The sequence below is a fragment of the Hipposideros armiger genome, unplaced genomic scaffold, assembly GCF_001890085.2.
Source record: "Hipposideros armiger isolate ML-2016 unplaced genomic scaffold, ASM189008v1 scaffold_85, whole genome shotgun sequence".
NCBI classification, from domain to species: Eukaryota; Metazoa; Chordata; class Mammalia; order Chiroptera; family Hipposideridae; genus Hipposideros; species Hipposideros armiger.
In genome coordinates this window covers 965,139-979,657 of record NW_017731435.1, presented here as the reverse complement: position 1 = coordinate 979,657, position 14,519 = coordinate 965,139, and the positions used below count along the sequence as shown (strand labels likewise).

The 14,519-nt window shown below is 51.4% G+C and overlaps 1 protein-coding gene across 12 annotated transcripts in view; it reads left to right on the top strand.

The window, feature by feature from the left end:
- Window positions 1-1,857: 1,857 nt before the first annotated feature.
- JAKMIP3 (Janus kinase and microtubule interacting protein 3) overlaps window positions 1,858-14,519 on the top strand; it is a 72,236-nt gene continuing 59,574 nt past the window's right edge. For 9 of the 12 annotated variants that reach the window (XM_019644145.1, XM_019644144.1, XM_019644142.1 and 6 more), the window contains exon 1: window positions 2,574-2,671. The gene's annotated coding sequence lies outside the window, so the exon portion shown is untranslated. Of the gene's footprint in view, window positions 2,504-2,573; window positions 2,672-2,750; window positions 2,853-14,519 lie in introns of those variants that run through there. The other 3 variants (XM_019644148.1, XM_019644137.1, XM_019644136.1) reach the window with 2 other exon arrangements.

Genomic DNA, 14,519 nt, shown 5'->3' with positions numbered 1-14,519 from the left:
TGTTCAGCATCTCAGCTGTGGAGGGCAGTGTCACTGGCCCTCATATGTGGGATCCGAACTGGGGCCCTCTGGCGTCCCAAGCCAGCTCTTAACCATCGCACCACTCGGCCGGCCCTGCCACTGGCATTTTAAAAAATTGGGATAATTAATGTAATATGGAAAAGTCTATAGAACATATATGTACAGCTTAAAGAATAATTATAAAATAAATACACAAGTGACCATCCCCCACATCGGGAAAGAGCATGTCGGGCTCCCCAGAAGCCTCCTGTGTGCCCTCTGACCTCACAGCCACCCCCAGAGGCACCCAGAGCCTTGATTCTGCCTGTGAACAGCCCACCGCGTCTCTCTGCACGTCCATCAGCCTGCACACCTGCACGGAGTTCTCCGTAGTCAGGCGCAGGGCAACCGCGCCGGTCCTGAGCATGCGCAGACTTCTTTCTTGGCATCGCTCCCTCACAATACAGTGTAACCACTGTTTGCACTTAGAATAGTTCCTCAGCCTTTGTTTCTCATGATCTTGACATTTTTCTGAGTACAGGACAACAGTTATTTTGTAGAAATGTCCCTCAGTTGGGGTTTGTCAGATGTTTTCTCCTGATTAAATTCAGATACGAATCTGGCAGGAATACCACAGAAGTTGTGTTTTTCTCCGCTGCCGTGGTTTGAGGCACCTGACATTGATTTGCTCCATTACAGATGTTGGCTTTCATTCCAGGTTAAACTGTTGTCTGCCAGGTCTCCCCACTGTCAATACACTGTTTCCACTTGTCATTAATAAGTGTCTTGGGAGGAGATATGTTGCGACTCCTTATATTCCCTACATAAGCTGTTTGTCATCAAACTGTCACTCACTGGTCCTTTTTTCACTTTTGTGAAATTGGGCGGAAGCAGGCGCGCTCCCCTTCCCCACAGCTGCCCCCGTACTGCCCACCCCTCCACCTTCATGTTGGGTTTTATGGGGAGCTCCTTGAAACAAGTGATCAATAAGACAGTTCTGTGTGCTCTGCTGCTGTTGGCTGGAAAGGGCTGAGAGCATCACAGCCCTGCTCAAACTCGCCCAATGGACAGTGGAGAGGGAAAGTCCACCCTGTGGCCAACTGGAGCAGTAGATCTGGTTATCCACTCTACTTGGCAGGACAGTCGACAGACCTTTGTCTGCACTGATGGTCAGGAACTTAGAAGGCACAGGTTTGGAGGGCTGGGGATACGGAGGTCTGGGGAGAATGTGGGGTGGACAGACTTTGGGGAATGGGCCAGGTGTGAAAATATTTGCACGCTCCCCAAATCTCCTGCAGCACAGGGGCCCTCGGCAGTCTGGTGGGGAAGGTGACAAGTCTGCAGAGGTCAGCCAGCTGCTTTCTCCAGCCTCCCAGCGTTTGCACAGAAAGCTCATGGAAGTAGTGACAATGGCGGCGTGGGTGGCGATTCCATGCGTATCTTCCCTGACCAAGGCTGACCTGGCTAGTGCCACTGCTGGGCCTACCAGCAGCCCGACCAACATGGAGCCAGGGCGTGGCACCACACCCATGGGACCAGCCAGCAGTGTGGCAGCAAATTGGTCCCACTGGACCTCCTCGGAGCAGACACTCATCCTGGGTGTGGGTTTCCTTTCCTGTGCACTGGGCTCCCACCAGGGGCCCCATCGGAGACTCACTGGGCCTTTCTTCACTTTACCCTAACGCATCGCTGCTGCCTCTGACCGAGAAACCAAAGAAGGTGGCAAGGAGCTGACACCATAGGACCCACAAGTCTACTGTGTTTACCCTCCAGACGGCAGGGAATGCTGGGACAGCCTGTTTAAAGGGGCTGCAGAGTGCCAGTCGGGAGGACAGGCTGCCTCTGAGCTGTCCCACCCGTTCTTAACCAGCAATCAAGAAACGGTCCTGGTTTCCTGCAGCAGGAGGGCATGGGTCCAGGAACATGGGATAACAGTGTGAGAGGCTCGCACTCACGCTCACGCTCAAGCTCACGCTCACGGTTAAGGATCTCTGCAAAACAAGTTGCTCTCTGTGCCCAGAGCTTGGGATTTGCTGGTTTGAGAGTCTTGTTCCAGGGAAGGAATGCTTTCCACGAGGGGACGTTTGGCCTGCACGTAGGCCTTCGTGAATCATGCTTGCCCTTCCTGCATACCACACTTATTAACCCATTTAACTCCTCCAGCCACTCGCAGAAGTGGGTCGGGGTATTCTCCCCACTGTAGTGATGAACGCCAGACCTGGAGCCTGCAGCAGCCGAGAGGCTGGGAACCTGGCGCGGAAGCCGCGGCTCCAAGATGGGCTGTGGGTCTGATCCTGGAGCAGCGATATGATTAGCTCTCTGCAAGTCCGCAGAAGCTTTTCTCTGTCACCAGGGCGGTGGGAGGCGGCGCGTGGAGATGGGAAGCCAAGAGTTAACGGTCGAAACACACGTGCAAGTCTCTGGGCTGCTTGGTGGCTGCTGACATCCAACGCGAAATGTGGGTGATTCTCACCATGAGTAAGAATTCATCCCTGGTAACCCGGTAAGCTGTGGCTCTGGGTGCGGGCGGGGCAGGGCGGCCGGGCGCCTTCCTCACCCTCCCCTCCGCGCGCCCTGCGCAGCAGCCAGGGTTATTTTCGGCAACGGCGTTTTCGGATTCTAATAGACTGCAAACCTGCTGCATAAAAGAATAAGAGCAGAAAAGGAAAAGGTGGGCTTGGGGTGTGGCGGAGCTGCGCGGACGGGGGCGCGGCTGGGCGGCGGGCAGTGTCGGGGGAGGGCCTGGGTTTGGGGCGCCCGCCCGCGGTGACGCGCGCCCCTCGCCCGCCGCAGCGCCACTGCAATGGCCGAACCCGGCCGTCGGACGCCGCATCCGCCGGCGGGGAGCCTCGGTGAGCAGCCGCCGGCAGCCCCGGTTCCCTGTGCCTGGTCCCCGGTCCCCGCGCGCCACCGCAGTCAGGCCGGGCTTTTGCGCTCCCCACACCTGGCACCGTGCTCCGCGGGGCCCGGCTGCCCTGCACCGCGAGGTGGCCTGGGGTGACGCGGAGATTGTCCAGGGGTGGCCCGGAGGTGGCCTGGGGGTGGTCCGGAGATGACCCGGAGGTGTCCGGGAGGTGGACGGGAGGTAGTGCGGGGGGGGCCCGGGGCAGGGTCCCTCTGCCTCTCTAGGCCCCACGCGTCCCGCACCTCATCGGCGCGCCTGCCCGGGGAAGCCCTGCGGAGCCGCGGGCCACAGGCCTGGCGCGGGACGCGGGCGGGGGTGGTGCAGGCACCCGCGCCCCAGGGAGCCCGGATCGGGCGTCTCCGTATCGCTGGCTGAGCTGCTCTCGGGAAGGCGCGGCCCCTGCGGGGTTTTTTATTTTTATTTTTCGGTGCTCAGTTTTGTGATCTCACGTGTTCCGGCTTCCGGGGTGGCAGCGCAGCTGTCGGATGCTGACACGGATCGGAAGCCACAGAACGAAGGGTTTGCTTGGGGTCGCGAGTCAGAGAGGGGGCGGCGGCCTAGGCAGCTCTCCTGGAGGGCAACCTGCTGCCTGCGCCTTTGACCTTGCCTTTGGGGAGGGGCAGCGGGGTTTGGCGATTCGTCCTGCTCTGCGTGGTCGGGTCTGATTCAGCATTTCCTTCCTGCTGCGAGGAAGGCGATGAGGTTCTCTCTGTGACATGGTGTCTGCAAATCTGAGGAGCGGGTGGTGCCGGCAGAACCCTCCCAGCCCCGTAGGTGCCTGTCTGAAAGCTGGTTTGTGCCCATGAGTTAAGACGCTTCGGCAACTACCTGATGTTTTCTCCCCACGTTAACGGCAAGTAGCAGAGCCCTGGTGCTCCCTTGAACTTGGTACCAGGAGGAAAACGTTCCTCCTGCAGCCTTTCCAGCACAGCCCACACGAGGAGGAGGCATGGTGATGGCTCTCAGGAGGACGATCTGGCCCAGGGCAGTGCGTTTTTGGCCTCTGGGCCTGGGGCTGCCTGGGGGGCGGGACTGGAGCTAGTGGGGTCCTCGCCACTAGTTGGGGAGTAAACAGCCCACGCTTCACTCCTTACCTGGACACGTCTGCTCTCTCCCAAAAAGAAGATGGTTGGAAAAAGGGAATTTTTCACACTAGTGTGTTTCAGTTGGGGCTGGTAGAAGATGTAATTTTGATTTTGAATAGGATTTTTCCTGCAGACTGCTGCATCCTGGGTCAGCTTACTGTTTCAGGACTTCGTACTGAAAATGCTTCCACAGACAGGACTCCCATTTTTCACCCATCCTGACGCTACCCGCTGAGAACCAGGTTCAGAAGGGAGACAGGAGGCTGGGCTGAGGGTGCAGCTCAGACGCCCACACGGAGCCACAAGATGTTCCCATAGCCATCCCGACATGTGCTTGGGGCTCTGGGACCCACGCCCAGGCTCTGCCTTTCCTGGTGGCAGTTGGTGGCACCATGGTCAACGAGTCCCAGGGCCCAGCTTCAGCACCACAAGTTTGCTTTCATGCTCTTTACAAGATCTAGGAGACAGTGAATAATGCATAGTAACAGAACGCTTATTATAAAAAGGAAAAGATAAGCAAGAGGAAATAGTGATGAGAAAAAGTCACGCATCAAGTGAGCCCTGCTCTGACTTCCCCACCTGTGTCAAGGTGTGTGGGTGTCGCCCTGAGGGGAGGGACAGGCTGCAGGGCCCAGGAGAGGCCCGAACACGCTCGCCTGTGAGGACATGGCCGGCACGGTGGTGTCACCTCTGGGAACCAGGCTTGGGCCATGTCCTTAGGGAGCTTGCGAGGGAGGAAATGACAGTTTTGGAGAATCATCTGGAAGTGAGAAGCATGAGACTGGAGGAGGGAGGGGCCTGTCCAAGTAGCAGTCAGCTGTCGTCGTCCAGCGACTTCAGGGGCCTCCACTGGGCCAGCATCCTCAGCTCCGCCCTGAACAGCCTCCTCCTGGCCACCCCTCCACACTCACCCAGCTACCCTGAGCAGGCCTCTCAGGTCAGCTTCACACCTGTCCGCTCCGGGTAGGCCACTGTGGGACCCCCGCTCCGTCCTTGGCGCTGGGCTGTCAGGCCAGCCAGGCCAGGTGCCCTTCCGCAGCGTCCCGCAGAGATGGCCTGAGCACCAAGTCCGTCTTGCCCCTCTGGTTTGATGGGCCGTCTGTAGCCACAGTTCACATCGACCACTGCGATATTTGAAATACTTAACAAAACCAGGACTTGAGCTACTCGCATGTGCTTCACTTGGCGAGTCCTGCAAGCGACCCTTTGGAGCTGCCACACTTTTGATTGTTTATTTCTTTATTTTTTTAGCTGAGCCATCCTGCCACCTGTTGGCAGCTCAGCCAGCAGTTCACCTTGGACTGGGCATCGAGTTGGTGACCTTGTTGCTCAGAGCTGACACTCTTTTTTTTTCCCCCCCTAAAGATTTTATTGGGGAATTGGGGGAGGGGAACAGTGTTGGGGAAGGGGACCAGCCAAGTTGTTCTCCAATCTTAGTTGTGGAGGGCGCCAGTTGCCATCTGGCTGCCCGTTAGCAGCTCGTGGCCTCTAAGCTCAAGGTGCTGTGTTCAATCTTAGTTGCGGGTGGGCGTAGCCACCATCCCATGTGGGAGTCGAACCAGCAGCCTTGTCATTAAGAGCCCACACTCCATCCACTGAGCCATCCAGATGGCAGCTCAGCTCAAGGTGCCGAGTTCAGTCTTAGTTGCGGGCGGGCGTAGCCACCATCGAACAGGCAATCTTGTTTTTACACCAACTGAGCCATCCTGCCACCTGCTGGCGGCTCAGCGACAGCTCAGCTTGGGCGCAGCGTCACTGGCCCATGTAGGAATCGAACTGGCAGCCCTGTTGCTCAGAGCCCGGGTTCTTAAGCTAACTCTTAACCAACTGAGCCACTCGGCCGGCCCCTGATTGTATATTTCTTAACGTGGCTGCCATTCGCTGTTCCCCCGCTCGCTGGTCGAGGTGTCGCGGACTGTTGGGTTTTTTCTTGTGCATTTGTATATATTACACAAAGCCTTTGTGTTGGGTCTTTTATATTCTACACAGGGGATTCTGCCACTTACAGTTTGTAACCCAGGCTTTTCTAGGGTGGGGTCCTTGGTGCAAAGTCACCCAGATGGTCCAGATCATTCCAGGAGGACAGGGCTGGGCTGCTCCAAAGTACTTTTTTACAGGAGGGCCCACAGCACAAGGTCTGCATGCCCTCTGGGGCTTCCATGCCAGCTGTGGGGAGGGGCTTGGGGCCTGAGGCTGAAGGGTCTCTAACTGGACAGGAGCACCAGCAGGAAGGCCCAGGGGGACCAGGTCTCGCTGTCATCAGCTGAAACTCTGGGAGATGGAGGATTCTGCCAGTGAGACCTGCTGCCGCCTGCTCGGCTTTATACCAGTTTATACTAATTAATCCCTTCCCCCTTTTCACCCATTCCCAACCCCGTCCCATCTGGCAGCCATCAAATGTTCTCTGTATCTATGAGTTTGTTTCTGTTTTGTTTATTTTGTTCTTTAGATTCCACATATAGGGAAAATCACATTACATCTGTCTTTCTCTGTCTGACATTCTCCACTCAGCACAATACACTCCAGGTCCATCCATGCTGCCACAGATGGCAAGAACCCATTCCCTTCCCTGGCCGAGCAATAGTCCACTGTATATATGCACCACCTCCTCTTTGTCCATTCATCCACCAACCGACACCCAGGCTGCCTCCACATCTTGGCCACTGTAAACAATGCTGCAATGAACATAGGGATGCACACGTCCCCTCGAATTGCATTTGGATTTCTTCAGATAAATACCCAGAAGTGGGATTACTGGGTCCTTCTTTATCTCTTGTTATAGCCTTTGTTGTAAAGTCTGTTTTGTCTGGTATAAGTATTGCTATGCGAGCTTTTTATTTTTTTCATTTCCATTTTCATGAAATATCTTTTTCCATCCATTTACTTTCAGTCTGTGTGTGTGTTTCAATCTGAAGTGAGTCTCTTGTAGGCAGCATATGTAAGGGTTTTGTTTTCTTATCCATTCAGCCCTCCTGTGTCTTTTGATTGGAACATTTAATCCATTTACATTGAAAGTGATTGTTGATAGATATGTAGCTATTGTCATTTTATTATTCATAATTTTGAACTTTTATTTTTCCATCTTAAAAAAGTCCCTCTAACATTCCTTGTAATACTGGTTGGTGGCGATGAACTCCATTAGCTTCTTTTTTTTGTCTGTGAAGCTCTTTATCTGTCCTTTAATTTTAAATGATAGCTCTGCTGGGTAGAGATCCTTGCTTTTCACCATTTTGAATATTTTGTGTCAATCCTTCTGGCCTGCAAAGTTTCTGTTGAGACATCAGCTGACAATCTTATGGAAGCTCCCTTATAAGTTGTTAGTTGCCTTTCTCTTGCTGCTTTTAGGATTCTCTCTTTGTCTTTAACTTTTGCCATTTTAATTATGATGTGTCTTGGTGTGGGCCTGTTTGGGTTCATCTTTTTGGGGATTCTCTGCCCTTCCTGATCATGTGTGTTTATTTCCTTCGCCAGGTTAGGAAAATTTTCAGTCATTATTTCTCCAAATAGGTTCTCCATCCCTTGCTCTGTCTCTTCTTCTTCTGATGCCCCTATGATGCGAATGTTGTTATGCTTGATGTTGTCCCAGAGGTCTCTTAAACTCTCCTCGTTAGAAGACGGAGGCTAGCCTCGTGCCTCTGACTCTGTAAGGTAATGGGTCTTTTTCTCTGGAGGCCCGGAGGTTTTATCTTTAGCTTTGAAATCTAACAGTTTTATCAAGAATCGCTCCAACCTGATGCATCTGGGCTTATTTTTCAAGGTACCCAGAGAGCCCTTTGAAAGGTGGAGACTCAGGTGCTTCTCTGTAGGTGGGATGTTTCCCTGGCGAGAGCTTGAAATAGTAGCTGTGTTCCATTGATTTGCTTTTCTTCTCCTGAGATTCTGAAAATATGAATCTTATTCCCCTCTGTTTACCTTCCTCTCCACTTCCTTCTCCGTTTTACTATTTTCCTGATGTAACTTCCTTCCCTTGCCTGTTCCTCAATGCCCCTTATTGAATTTTCATTTGGGTTTATTCTCCCTTGGATACCTTATCCTTTATTTTGGTTTTCCTCTATTTTTTCTCTAAGTTCAATCAACTGTCTTTTCACTTCTCCCCAGTTTTGTTCATTTTAGTGTTTGGTGTCTAATTCAGGTGGCTTTCCACACCCTCAGATGCTGACTTCTGTGTGCGTTACTGCATTCTTCTTCTTCACAGTCGCTTTTAAACAGGACGGACTGCGTATCAGTTCTTTTGTGCAAAATGTTTCCCTGATTTTCTACAGGAGTCTTCTGTGGCCTCCACTTTCCTTTTGTTCATATTTATGGTATTAGGGTATTTTACAAGATTCCTGCTTAATGGCTCCCTTTCCCAGGCTGGCGAAGTCCAGACATTTTAGCGAGTTGTTTGTTTTGATGATGGGGGTCTTTTGCTTGAAGACCCTGCATTTCTGCTTTTTTCTTCCTTTCTCTGCCTCTGCTGATTACCAGTGGCACTTTCTCTCTTTCTTTTTGCCCTTTTTCTCCCCAGAAGTTCTGTGTTTCACAGGCTGGCCTTTCAGATCATGCCTGTTCCTTCTCATCACTCTGGCCTCTCAACTTGAGTTCGTAACTTTAAACAGCTCACCTGGCTTTATGTCACATGCCCTGCCCTCTGATGGGGCCTGGCTTGAGGTTCTGTGAGCCTGGCCAGCAGTTGGTGGGCCGAGCCACAGGGCTGCCTTCCTGGTTTTCTGTATTGAGAGCGGCTGTCATCTGTCCGGTGCTTGTCCAGTAATCCTTGTCACCCTCAGTCCTCTGTCCTCACCCCCCGATTCGAGGGTAGGCAGTTGTGGGAGAGTAGCATGAGGGTGCTGGTGCTGCGATCTGTTGGTTTTTCTCTTTTTATTCGCAGTTATTTTGCAGTTTTGGTGCTGTCTGTCTTCAAGTAATGCCAAGGGTGTCATTATGTGAAGATTTTTTGATGTTCTGAGATTATTTTATATAGCCTAGGGAGAGGAATTTGGGGACTTGATTCTTGTAACACAGCCTATGCTGTCTTCTATGATGAGCGCTCTGTACAAGTGCTTTTGTGGATATAAACTTTTATTTCTTGTGGGGGATTTCCTAGGAGTAGAACTGTGGCATCATAGGTTGGTGTGAGTTTATTTTATAAGAAACTGCCAGAACTTTCCCCAAGATGGTCGTGCCATCTGTTTTGAAAGTTCCTGTTGCTCCATGTCCTTGCCAACATTTATTGTTTGAGCTTTTCAATTTTAGCCATTCTGGGAAGTATAGTTGCCTCTCTTTGTAGTTTCAATTTCCATTTGCTTCATTCTTAATATGTTGAGGACTTTTTCATGTTTGTGCATTTTCTTGTATGAAGTATGCATTCATATCTTCTGCCTTTTCTTTATTCAGTTGCCTGTCTCATTATTATTGAGTGGTAGGTATTCTTTATATATTCTAGATACAAGTTCCTTGTCAAATACATGTCTTGTGAGTATTTTCTCCTCACCTGTGGCTTGCTTACTCATTTTAAATGTACCTTCTGATGATCAAAGGTTTTATATTTTGATAAAGCCTAATGTATCAGGTTTTTTTTTTCTTTTTACTGTTGTGATTATTACTTCCTGTGTTTCATCAAGGAAACCCTTTGGGAAGTTTCAAAAATTATGACATCATCACTGCCATTTTGCCTCCACCTCAGAAGTATATTTCTTAATTTCCACTTAATGGTTCCACTGGGGTGTCTGGGTTGAAATATGTTTTATTTTCTGCTTTCTATTTGTTGCACCTATTTTCTCCTTTCTTGCCTTCTTTTGCTTTGACTGAGGTTTTTTTCTCTGTCTTCCATTTCAACATTGTATATTCTGTTTTCTATTATTTTCATGATTGTCTTAAAAATCAGCAACATTAACTCATCAAAGGCTGAAGTTAATCAGAACTCTCTTTCCAAGTAACACAAGGAACTTGGAATACTTAATCTCAGTTCACCCCTCTCCTAACTTTTACGTTTCTGTTGTTTGGCATTTTATTTCTATCTTTCAAAACACCTCTAGACATTATTGTTAGTTTTTTAAGTCACTTTTTTAGATTTCCTCACATATTTAGGATTTTTGTTGCTTTTCACTTCTTCTTGCCCCTCAGTCTGTCCTTTTGGACTCACCTTCCTTCTGCCTGAGGTTTCTTTCATTCGGCGCTGGCACTGTTCTCTCTTCCTTCCTTTCATTCTTTGAAAAATTTCTTCAAGAATGATAGTGAAATCTGTTTTTGCTGGGGAATAGAATTCTTGTTTGGCAGGTATTTTGAGAAGCATATTTAGATCTTATTCATGTGTTTTACAGCATCTGTTGTTCCAATGTGATGTTTGTCATTAGTCTAAATGTCTTATCTTTGAAAATAAGCTTTTTTTCCTCTGGCAGATTTTATTTTCTCTTTGTCTTTGTTTCTTTTTTCCCAAGTTTTATTATAATGAGTCTAAATTTGGTCTTATTTGGAATCTCTTGGTTATTGTCTTTCATGAATTCTAGAGAATTCTCAGTTATTACATCAAATTTTGTTCCCACTAACTTTTTCCCCTCATTTTTCCTTCTGGGAGACTGTCTCACTCTGTCTCTGTTTCTCTCACCTCTCTTTTGTGTGTTCTGTCTTTTTTGTTCTTGATTCTAGGTAACTTCTTTTGAATTATCTTGCAGTTCACTCTTTTTTTAAATTTATTTAAAAGATTTTATTGGGGAATTGGGGAGGGAAACAATGTTGGGGAATTGGGGAAGGGAAACATTGTGTTTTTCCAGGATTCATCAGCTACAAGTCAAGCTGTAGTCCTACAATCTTAATTGTGGTGGGTGCAGGCTCAGCTCCAAGTCCAGTCACCACTTTCAATCTAGTTGCAAGGGCGGGAGTATATTCCACTATCCCATGAGGGAGTCGAACCAGGAACTTTGTTGCACACTGAGCCATGTGGCTGCCCATCGGCAGCTCGCGGCTGCTCAGCTCAATGTGCTGTGTTCAATCTTAGTTGGGGTTGGGGGGGGTTGCAGCCCACCATCCCATGCAAGAGTCGAACTGGCAACCTTGTTGTTAAGAGCTTGCGCTCTCACAAACTCAGTGGCAGCTCAGCTCGGCTGCAGCTCACAGGCCCATGTGGGAATTGAACCGGCAGCCCTGTTGCTCAGAGCTCGCACTCTAACCAACTGAGCTACTCAGATGGCCCTTGCAGTTCACTCTTTGCTCATAGTTCTCTCTTCTGCTGTCAAAACTCCTACCAGAAGTGTCCATCATGTTTTTTGTTACAATTATTGTATTTGTTATTTCTAAAAGTGCTCTTTTTATAAGGTTTGTGATAGTCTTATAGTTTTCTACTCCATGAAGTTATTTTCAAGCTTGTAACAAATTTCTTTTAAAAAGCAGAATGATATTGTGCGTGTGTGGGTTGGGGGTGTACGGGGACTCTCTGCTCTCTACTCAGTTGAGCTTTGAACCCACAATTACTCCAAAAAAATAAAGCCTAGTTAAAAAATATCAAAAATTGTTCATCGTAATCTGTATTTATTGACTCCAGTGTCTGGAGTGTGTGGGTTTTTTCTATTTTTATTTTTTAAACTCAGCTCTTGCTCATTTGCCTTGCTTCCTGGTCTCCCTGGCTGTTATTACTGGCTCATTAGTCATTGTCCTTGAACATTTGTTGTGTTCATCTGAGACCTTGGATGGATATGCCCTTCTCCAGAGAGGCTCACGTTTGCTCCTGCTTGGCAGCTGGGGCACCTAGTGGGGAGCCACTCAGGCCCAGCTCCCAGCTTTTTAATCGTGTTCTCCTTACCCACAGGGGTGCAGACCAACATTGGAGGCCCTGCCAGGGGTTAGGGGCTGGTTGGCAGATATGGGAGCAGAGGAGTCGTCAGCGGGTGGGGTGTGGTGCAGGTGAGGCCAGCGCGAGTCTAAATCAAAGCCACCACCAGGCAGCCCAACAAATGGGCCAGTCCCTGCAGGGCTGACGCCACAAGCTAGGTCATGAGTCAGGTTGGTAGCATGAGGCAGGGTCACTACTACCTGGCTCCAGTCTGAAGTGTGAAGTATAGAACTGAAAAAGAGGCAGGACCATGGACAGCACCCCAAGGCTGCTCCCGCAGCAAGGGGGCGGCTGCCTTGTCGTTACAAGGGTTCCAAGTGCTGCTCTAGCTTGGGAGTCCCGCCTGGTCCTGACGCCTTTCTCCTACCCTCTGAGGGGCTGGGCAGGGGGTGAGAAGGCAGGCTGGCCCCTCTGGGGCGCCGGAGGGCGCTGGCTGCTTTGGGGCTCACGGGGCAGAGTTCTGAGGACTCCCGGGGGCTATTGTGTCTCCTTCCTCCAGGAACCAGAGCAGCAATTCTGAGAGCTGGACTCTCAACGGGGAGGTTGGCAGAAAATTCTTTCTTCAGTGGGAGTGGTTCATGAGTGACAAAAACGTCCCCTACAGTTGTGTGTGGAGTGACACAGGTGTGCCGTTAGGCCTCCAGCGTGTCCTGGGAACCTGCCTTGAGAACAAACAACCCTCAGAGCAAGTGGTTTGAAAAATGGCACGAGCCAATTAAAATTCAATGTCTTTTTATCCATCAACATTTGGGAGGAAATTAAAGCAAAGCAGGTTTTGCCAGAAAGCCTGCAGGCCACGATGAAATCAAGCTGGGACGGAGGACCACCTGAGAGCGGCGGGGGGAAAGCACGCGTGGTCAGCAGCTCCGCCCGCCGTGGGGTGGGGGCGGGGCGCGTGCCATGTGCATCGCCGCGAGCTGTGGTTTTAATTAATGCCTACTCTCCCTTCACTCCTTTTTTTCCATCTTAAAATCCTATCTGAACTTGGGAACTTGGCCAGGGGGGGCTAACGAGCGGCTGCCTCCTTCTCTCCCGCCCACTGTGGTCCCACTGTGTCACAGTAACTGGCCTTCTCCCCTTGGGGGTCCCGGCCCTCTGACCCTTTCTACCCCCGTTTTGTTCAAATAGGCACTGGTGGAATTGCAACTGCCTTTCCCCCTTCAGCCGTCCACAGCACGTGCACGTAATTCAAACCTGAGTTTCCTAAGTGGCGTCAACCCCGCGCACTGGGGCCCTGCACGCCCTTGTCTGCTGGTCCCGCCGGGTCGCTCGCGTGTGCTCAGCCAGGGCCTGTCTCTCTGGGAAAGTCGCGTCCAGCCTGGCCTCGCCCTGGTGGGCGGCGGAGCTTGGTTTCTCTTCACCGCCCAGCCGGGGTTTCCCCCTGACAAGCGGGGTCAGACCCGAGCGGGTCGTTTCTCACGTTCCTGCAGCTGGCTGTGTCCCTCTAGCTTGCATGCCCAGGGCTGTGGACGTTTCCTCCTCCTCTGTTTTATGTGAAACACAAATGCTTGCTACCCTGGCCACCCCAGGAGAGTCCCCGGATAGCAGACCCCACATTCTGGAAAGGGGCTGTCCCGGAGTGGGGGCGGTGGCTCTTTGGCAGAAGCCAGGAGGCTCAGTTCTTCCTGACCTGGTGCCAAGCACTGGGCTGGCAGGGGTTCCCAGCACATCTGCTCGGCTGTGCTCCTGCCCGGCAGAGACACTGACCAGCCGTGACTGCCGCCACTCTCTGTCCTTGTAATATGGGAGCAGTGATGGTATGAAAAGCCTTGAAAAAACAAACGGACTCCTTTTCAAAGCAACAGGTAAAGCCCCAAGTGAAACACGGCTGACTGCTCTCTGCCGTGACCTGTTCTGGACTGGCTGTGCCCCTCTGCCAGTGTGGCCCTCCAAGGACTGAACTGTTGTCGAGGCACAGCTGGTGTTAGAGTCCATGCCAGTGACCCTGAGGCTGGGCAGCGTCAGTGCCAACACAAGAGCAGATGTTTGGGACTGCCAGCCTGCACCAGCTCTCTAGGGTTTTGCGTTGGCATGCCGCCCTTTCCACGGCTGAAAACTTGGAGAAAGTCCCTCTGTGCCTCAGTCATGCCACATGTGTCCGACCTGGGCCTCGTCCCCTGGAGACTGTGGCCTCGCAGAGCAGGCCCTCTCTCCAGCCGGTGTGCGGTCAGGGGCTACGCTGGCGGGGGGTGGCGTGGGGGGCAGATCCCCAAGGGCATGAGGGTGTCCACAGGGCAGGTGGGTTCAGGCTTGGGCTCCCGAAGGCTTCCTGAGCCTGGAAGGGGGTGTCAGGAGGGCTGGAGGAGCAGAGGGGTGTGTCACAGGCAGGGCTGCTGCCTAGTGACCTATTTGGCACTTACGAGGGGACCTTTCGTGTGTCACCCCATCTGTATTTTCTCGGCACTCTAAGTTTTGGTCTACTTAAGGGCTACTCAGAGTCCCTTGATGTTAGATAAATATACCTGGCTGCCCCTGTCAGGCAGTGGGTTCTGTCAAATTCAGGATGTAGCACTGTACATACTGAAGGCCTCTATGCCACTGGGACCCAGGGGTGTGCCAGGCCATGCCGTTTTCCGGCACCCTAGTGTTTGCAGGGTTCCTGTCCACCTGGTGTGTGAGCGTGTGGCTGGGGTATTCAGAGTGGCTACTGAGGACACGCTCAGCGTGGTCCCCTCTGCGTAGGGGGCAGTGTGCTGGTCTGATGACTGTCAGATGGCCAAGG